We start from the raw sequence: 7,529 nt of genomic DNA, 5'->3' as shown, positions 1-7,529 counted from the left end.
TTGCTGGGTCATATGGTAGTTCTATTTGTAGTTTTTAAGGAACCTCCATACTGTTCTCCATAGTGGCTGTATCAATTTACATTCCCACCAACAGTGAAAGAGGGTTCCCTTTTCTCCACACCATCTCCAGCATTTATTGTTTCTAGATTTTTTGATGATGGCCATTCTGACCGGTGTGAGGTGATACCTGATTGTGGTTTTGATTTGCATTTCTCTAATGATTAGTGATGTTGAGCATCCTTTCATGTGTTTGTTGGCAATCTGTTTATCTTCTTTGGAGAAATGTCTATTTAGGTCTTCTGCCCATTTTTGGATTGGGTTTTTGTTTTTTTGATATTGAGCTGCATGAGCTGCTTGTAAATTTTGTATATTAATCCTATGTCTGTTGCTTCATTTGCAAATATTTTCTTCCATTCTGAGGGTTGTCTTTTCATTTTGTTTATGGTTTCCTTTGCTGTGCAAAAGATTTTAAGTTTCATTGGTTCCCATTTGTTTATTTTTATTTCCATTTCTCTAGGAGGTGGGTCAAAAAGGATCTTGCTGTGATTTATGTCATAGAGTGTTCTGCCTATGTTTACCTCAAAGGATTTTACAGTGTCTGGCCTTACATTTAGGTCTTTAATCCATTTTGAGTTTATTTTTGTGTATGGTGTTAGGGAGTGTTCTAATTTTGTTCTTCTACACGTAGCTGTCCAGTTTTCCCACCACCCCTTATTGAAAAGGCTGTTTTTCTCCATTGTATATTCTTAGCTCCTTTATCAGAAATAAGGTGACCACATGTGCGTGGGTTTATCTCTGGGCTTTCTAGCCCGTTCCATGGATCTATCTTTCTGTTTTTGTGCCAGTACCATACTGTCTTGATTACTGTAGCTTTGTAGTATCGTCTGAAGTCAGGGAGCCTGATTCCTCCCACTCTGTTTTTCTTTCTCAAGATTGCTTTGGCTATTCGGGGTCTTTTGTGTTTCCATACAAATTGTGAATTTTTTTGTGCTAGTTCTATGAAAATACGCCATTGGTAATTTGATAGGGATTGCACTGAATCTGTAGATTGCTTTAGGTAGTATAGTCATTTTCACAATGTTGATTCTTCCAATCCAAGAACATGGTATATCTCTCCATCTATTTGTGTCATCTTTAATTTCTTTCATCTGTGTCTTATAGTTTCTGCATACAGGTCTTTTGTCTCCTTAGGTAGGTTTATTCCTAGATATTTTATTCTTTTTGTTGCAATGGTAAATGGGAGTGTTTTCTTGATTTCACTTTCAGATTTTTCATCATTAGTGTATAGGAATGCCAGAGATTTCTGTGCATTAATTTTGTATCCTGCTACTTTACTAAATTCATTGATTGGCTCTAGTAGTTTTCTGGTAACATCTTTAGGATTCTCTAACTATATAGTATCATGTCATCTGCAAACAGTGACAGGTTTATTTCTTCTTTTCTGATTTGGATTCCTTTTATTTTTTTTTCTTCTCTGATTGCTGTGGCTAAAACTTCCAAAACTATGTCGAATAATAGTGGTGACAGTGGACATCCTCATCTTTTTCCTGATCTTAGAGGAAATGCTTTCCATTTTTCACCATTGAGAATGATGTTGGCTATGAGTTTGTCATATATGGCCTTTATTATGTTGAGGAAAGTTCCCTCTATGCCTACTTTCTGGAGAGTTTTTATCATAAATGGGTACTGAATTTTGTTGAAAGCTTTTTCTGCATCTATGAGATGATCATATGGTTTTTATCCTTCAGTTTGTTAATATGGTTTATCACACTGATTGATTTGCATATATTGAAGAATCCTTGCATTCCTGGAATAAACCCCACTTGATCATGGTGTATGATCCTTTTAATGTGCTTTTGGATTCTGTTTGCTAGTATTTTGTTGAGGATTTTTGCATCTATGTTCATCAGTGATATTGGCCTGTAGTTTTCTTTCTTTGTGACATCTCTGTCTGGTTTTGGTATCAGGCTAATGGTGGCCATGTAGAACGAGTTGGAGAGTGTTCGTCTCTCTGCTATATTTTGGAAGAGTTTGAGAAGGATAGGTGTTAGCTATTATCTAAATGTTTAATAGAATTTGCCTGTGAAGCCATCTGGTCCTGGGCTTTTGTCTGTTGGAAGATTTTTAATCACAGTCTCAATTTCAGTGCTTGTGATTGGTCTGTTTATATTTCCTATTTCTTCCTGGTTCAGTCTTGGAAGGTTGTGCTTTTCTAAGAATTTGTCCATTTCTTCCCGGTTGTCCATTTTATTAGCATATAATTGCTTGTAGTAATCTCTCATGATCCTCTGTATTTCTGCACTGTCAGTTGTTACTTCTTCATTTCTAATTCTATTGATTTGAGTCTTCTCCCTTTTTTTCTTGATGAGTCTGGCTAATGGTTTATCAATTTTGTTTATCTTCTCAAAGAACCAGCTTTTAGTTTTATTGATCTTTGCTATCATTTCCTTTATTTCTTTTTCATTTATTTCTGATCTGACCTTTATGCTTTCTTTCCTTCTGCTAACTTTGGGGGGTTTTTTGTCCTTCTTTCTCTAATTGCTTTAGGTGTAAGGTTAGGTTGTTTATTTGAGATGTTTCTTGTTTCTTGAGGTAGGACTGTATTGCTATAAACTTCCCTCTTAGAACTGCTTTTGCTGCATCCCATATGTTTTGGGTTGTCGTGTTTTCATTGTCATTTGTTTCTAGGTATTTTTTGATTTCCTCTTTCATTTCTTCAGCGATCTCTTGGTTATTCAGTAGTGTATTGTTTAGCCTCCATGTGTTTGTATTTTTTACAGGCTTTTTCCTGTAATTGATATCTAGTCTCATAGCATTGTGGTCAGAAAAGATACTTGATATAATTTCAACTTTTTAAAATTTACCAAGCCTTGATTTGACTCCCTCCTGGCTCGCTGTGGCACACTAGCCCCCTTCAGGCTGTGTTCACGCAGCCCACCCCACTCCTCTCCCTGGGATCCGACCTCCCAAGCCCGAGCCTCAGCTCCCAGCCCTGACCTGCCCTTGTGGGTGAGCAGACAAGCCTCTCGGGCTGGTGAGTGCTGGTCGGCACTGATCCTCTGTGCGGGAATCTCTCCACTTTGCCTTCCGCAACCCTAGCAGAGCAACTAGGCCTCTGAGCCACAGCTACTGAGCCTGCGCATCTGAAGCCTGTGCTCCGCAACAAGAGAGGCCGCGATAGTGAGAGGCCTGCGTGCCGTGATGAGGAGGAGTGGCCCCTGCTCGTGGCACTAGAGAAAGCCCTCACACAGAAACGAAGACCCAACACAGCCAAAAATAAATAAATAAAATTTATTTAAAAAATAAATAAAATAAAATAAAATAAAATAAAATAAAATGGATACCCCAAGAGAGAACTTTTATATTGATAATTTTTAAAGAGGCTATGATCAAAATGAAAACACAGATTTGAAATATTACTGTGGAAATTTTGACCTTGAAATTGTGTGCCCTGTTTCATTCCAAGTTTTCCAGAGATCCTGGGAAACCAGTTTCTGAAACTATGCTAGACCAATTCTCTTCCTGGTGAGAGAACTATTTTTACACAAAATATGTGGTAATAGTTTACCTTGAATTTTGTTTTAACTTTCTATTTTAAAGGAACAATACTTTTAAGAGCCAAATAAATGGAGCCACATAGGGACTTTTCTATTAAAGAAATCCTGACCTTTAACATGTAAAGCTATAATTTAGAAATTTTAAAATTAATTTTATCTACTCTCTGATGTACATATTTAAAGCCCTATAATTTTTCCCTCTAAGTATATTCCCTCTAAGTATAAGTATTGCCATTGAGGCAAACTGTCAATCAGCCTCTCTGCTCCCCTTTTAGAAGGACTGTCTACATCAAATGGACTTGACATGTAACAACTGGCAGATGACAGTCTAGGATTACTGCATACTACTTAAACAAATGATTTGCCCATTATTGCACCCAGGAACTCCCGGTTTTAAAGTGAGGACATTTAATTGAATACTAGGGGGAAACTACTAAGTTGATTTTGCTTACGATGAATTTTTTAAAAACCTGCTTTTTCCAAAAAAAAAAAAAAAGTGCCATCTCTGTCTTAATTAGTGTTAACGTTTGTCAATACTAGGCAGGATTTTGTTGTTGCTGTTGTTTTGCTTATCTGTGTATAATATATAGATAATATATTTGAAAATTTAGTAGGACGAACTTATAAAATATCATAGGAATGCATAAAACAAATGATCAAAATCAAATTTCTAATAGACCTTTCCTCCCTCAGATTCATGTTCATTCCTTTACAAAATAATTTACTGAGACTGGTCCTGAACAAACCAACAGAGGAAGCTATTTAATATTTGCCAGCTGGTGGTAGTAATTTATAATGTAAAAGAACTAAAGTATAATGTATGCACTATTTACAGAAATTTGGACATATGGGAAAAAAACACGCAGAAGTATATCTGGCACCTAGGGCTTTTTGTCAAAGAAGTAGCAGAAGCTGGGAGAGGCATGCAGGTGGGGTAAAAGGAGAATTTTACCACAGAAAAGCCAAAGCAACTAAAATATATATTCTGTTCAGGGTTGTAAATGCCAAGAATGCACAGCTGAAGGAACTCCTAAGGCACCAACTCTTGAAAGATTTGTGGATTTCAGATTGTTGATATTAAATCTAAATATGCTGGGATGAAGTTGTTGGATTTTTTTCTTTTTACGCAGTTTGGTTACACTTTCCTGATCCATGCATACATATAGTATGTGATCCATAAATGTGGATTTACTAAAATACAAGAATCTTGTGGCCCTGATTCTATTGGAAAGTACACGTTAACTTTCCTACTCTGAAGAGAAAGGTAAAATCAGTGTCGTTTAAGGCATCAACAGCTTTAATGAGGGTGAGTCATAGCACTCAGGGAGGCGAACCTATTTATTTTTATTACACAACACTTTTAACTGGGACCATTTTAAAAACGCCAAATGACAGACAGGGACCAAGATTAGATGCATCCTCAGTAGAAAGCTGGCATGCCCTGCCAGAAGGAGGATTTAGTGGAGTGTGGTTAGTAAGAAATAGTCAACAATTGGGGGAAGGGGAAGTGAAGAAAAAACTCCCTGAAGAAAGTAAAAAAACAGGTCACAGTAATTTCCCTGAGGACTAAAATGTGTGACATGAGCTTTTGCATTAAGTCAGAAATTTCAGAGTAAGAGGAACCAGGAAAGAACCAAAACCATGTGGAATAATGTTGCTATTGTATTTGGGAGGGCTCAAATAAAAAGTTACTGAGTCCTTTCCAAACTAACTAGCTAAATGGTGTGCTATTTCTCAAAAAGAACTTGCTTCCAGGAAAAGGGAATTAAGCTTGTTTCCTATTTCAGATTCAATTATTAACTAATCAACTAAGGTACATATGGTTAAAAAAAACAAAACAACTTCCTCATACTGCAGCAAAAAAATGTATTCTAAGACTTATCAGGTGACAATACCTTATATTGGAGACATGACATCAATGGAGCAAAGTCACTGTTGACCATCCCAGAAAGTTGTAATACTGTTTCTAGCTTCTTCTAAAAATGTCCTCTCTATAGCCAGCCTTTCAAAGAATGTTATTCTCCTGCATTTAAATTAAGCAATAGTTTAGTGCATAAGTTTGCATTGGGGATTGGGGATATTTCCTTGAAAACACTTAATTTTTTTTCCAGAAGCAATATAAAAATGATTGTCCAAGAAGCCTAAAATAAATGAGTAGCTCCCCAGGAGTAAATGGTGTACTTCTCTGAGATATGTGAATTCCAAAAGAGGCAAGGGTTTCATGCACAAAATAAATGGAGAAAGGAATCAACAGCATTTTCTTGATCCAAACTACAAAAGTTGCAGGGGAAGCTGGAGTTGCATTTTTATAGCCGTGCACCCATGGGAAGAGAAGAGGCTCTGCCAGGAGATCCTTAGGGATACAGGGGAAAGAAGTGATTTTTCGGTATTGTCAGGAACTAATAAGTTGTCTGGAACTCAATAAATGTTTGTTGAAATAATAAGGAATGACTTTTGATATAGCAGTTATGAATAATTCTGCACAGTACAAAAAATTGCTACAGATAAATTTTAACTATAAAGTCATACAAAAGTTTTCTAGTGGGTTGAAATTTGTGTAGTTGTAATGTCTCAATAATGATTTTGGGAAAGATTGAGGAAATAAAATGGTGAAAATAATTTAAAGTGATTAAAAAAAATAAAACGTGATGATTTTCTAATTCAGAACTACTTAAAGATAATTGTTTCTTTGATGATATACATTTTTTTCTTATATATATATTTTAAAGTATATCCTATATATTTTAACAGCAGCCAAAATTAATCTTTATAAATTAAAATTTTTAAATAAAAACAATATAATCATTCTTAACAAACTGATTTTCTAATATATGAATGGTATAAGTCAATGACTTTACCAAAAGACTAAGATTTTGAGACTATACATCTATTTAATACATAAAGTAATGAATTTGTAGCACGGAGGATTGATTTAAATTTAGGGGGATATTTCCTTAAAAGAAACAAGTTCATGGTCACTTTGTATGTAGAAACATGGTTCTCAAGGCAGTTCCTCAATTAGTAAGGAGAGAAAATTATTCTGCATTAAAAATTCTTTAGTTTCCTGAGAGAAGTGTTGGTAGGACCCAAAGTAAAGTAAACAGAGAAGAGAAAAGAGTGAAGAGGAGGACGAGAAGAGAGGACTTAGGAAGAGCATTGTCTAAGAAGTGATGGGAAATGTCTAAGGAATGCGAAAGAATAAGGGTTTGATCTTGAGCTAGAAATTGTTTATTACACAATCCTGACAAAATAAACTTTGTCTTTGACTTCAGACTTTCAGAGCTTGGTACAGACATTGCCTTTTATATCACAATTTAAAATATTCTATAGTAAAATGAGCTTCAGACTGACAACTATATTTTTTAACACATATTTGATGTTCTTTTGGAAACATTAATATGGAAAATTTCTATAACATAAAAAGGAGACATTAATTTAATGAAGTTATCGCCTAACATAAACAACGATCAACTCATAGTCAATTTTGTTTTATGTATACCACCTCATCCTTTGCTGCCAGCCTGCCCTGGATTATTTTGAAGCAAATGCCAAAATCCTATCATTTTATCCATGAATATGTCAGTGTCTTTCCTCAAAATACAAGGACTTAGTTTAAAAAAAAAAAAACCCACAATATAATTATCACACATAAATTTTACCAAAAATTTATTTTCATAATCATCTAGTCAGTATTCAAATTTTCTGATTGTCTCATGATTCTACCTGTTTTTCAAATTGAAATCCAAATAAGGTTCATATTTTTCAGTTGATTGATGTATATCTTTGGATCAATGTATATTGATCCATCTCTCACTCTATTTTTCCTGTCAATTTATATGTGTATGAAAGTGGGTTACTTTTCCTTTTGAGTCTAGATTTTGCATCGCTAGCAGATAATAACAAAATTTTGAATTTTGCCAATCTATTAGGTGAGAAACTGTATCTCAGTGGATTTATCTTACATGTGATATG

Source organism: Lipotes vexillifer, unplaced genomic scaffold (genome assembly GCF_000442215.2).
Source record: "Lipotes vexillifer unplaced genomic scaffold, Lipotes_vexillifer_v1.1 scaffold597, whole genome shotgun sequence".
Lineage (NCBI taxonomy): Eukaryota > Metazoa > Chordata > Mammalia > Artiodactyla > Lipotidae > Lipotes > Lipotes vexillifer.
Note: the sequence above shows the minus strand (reverse complement) of the source record.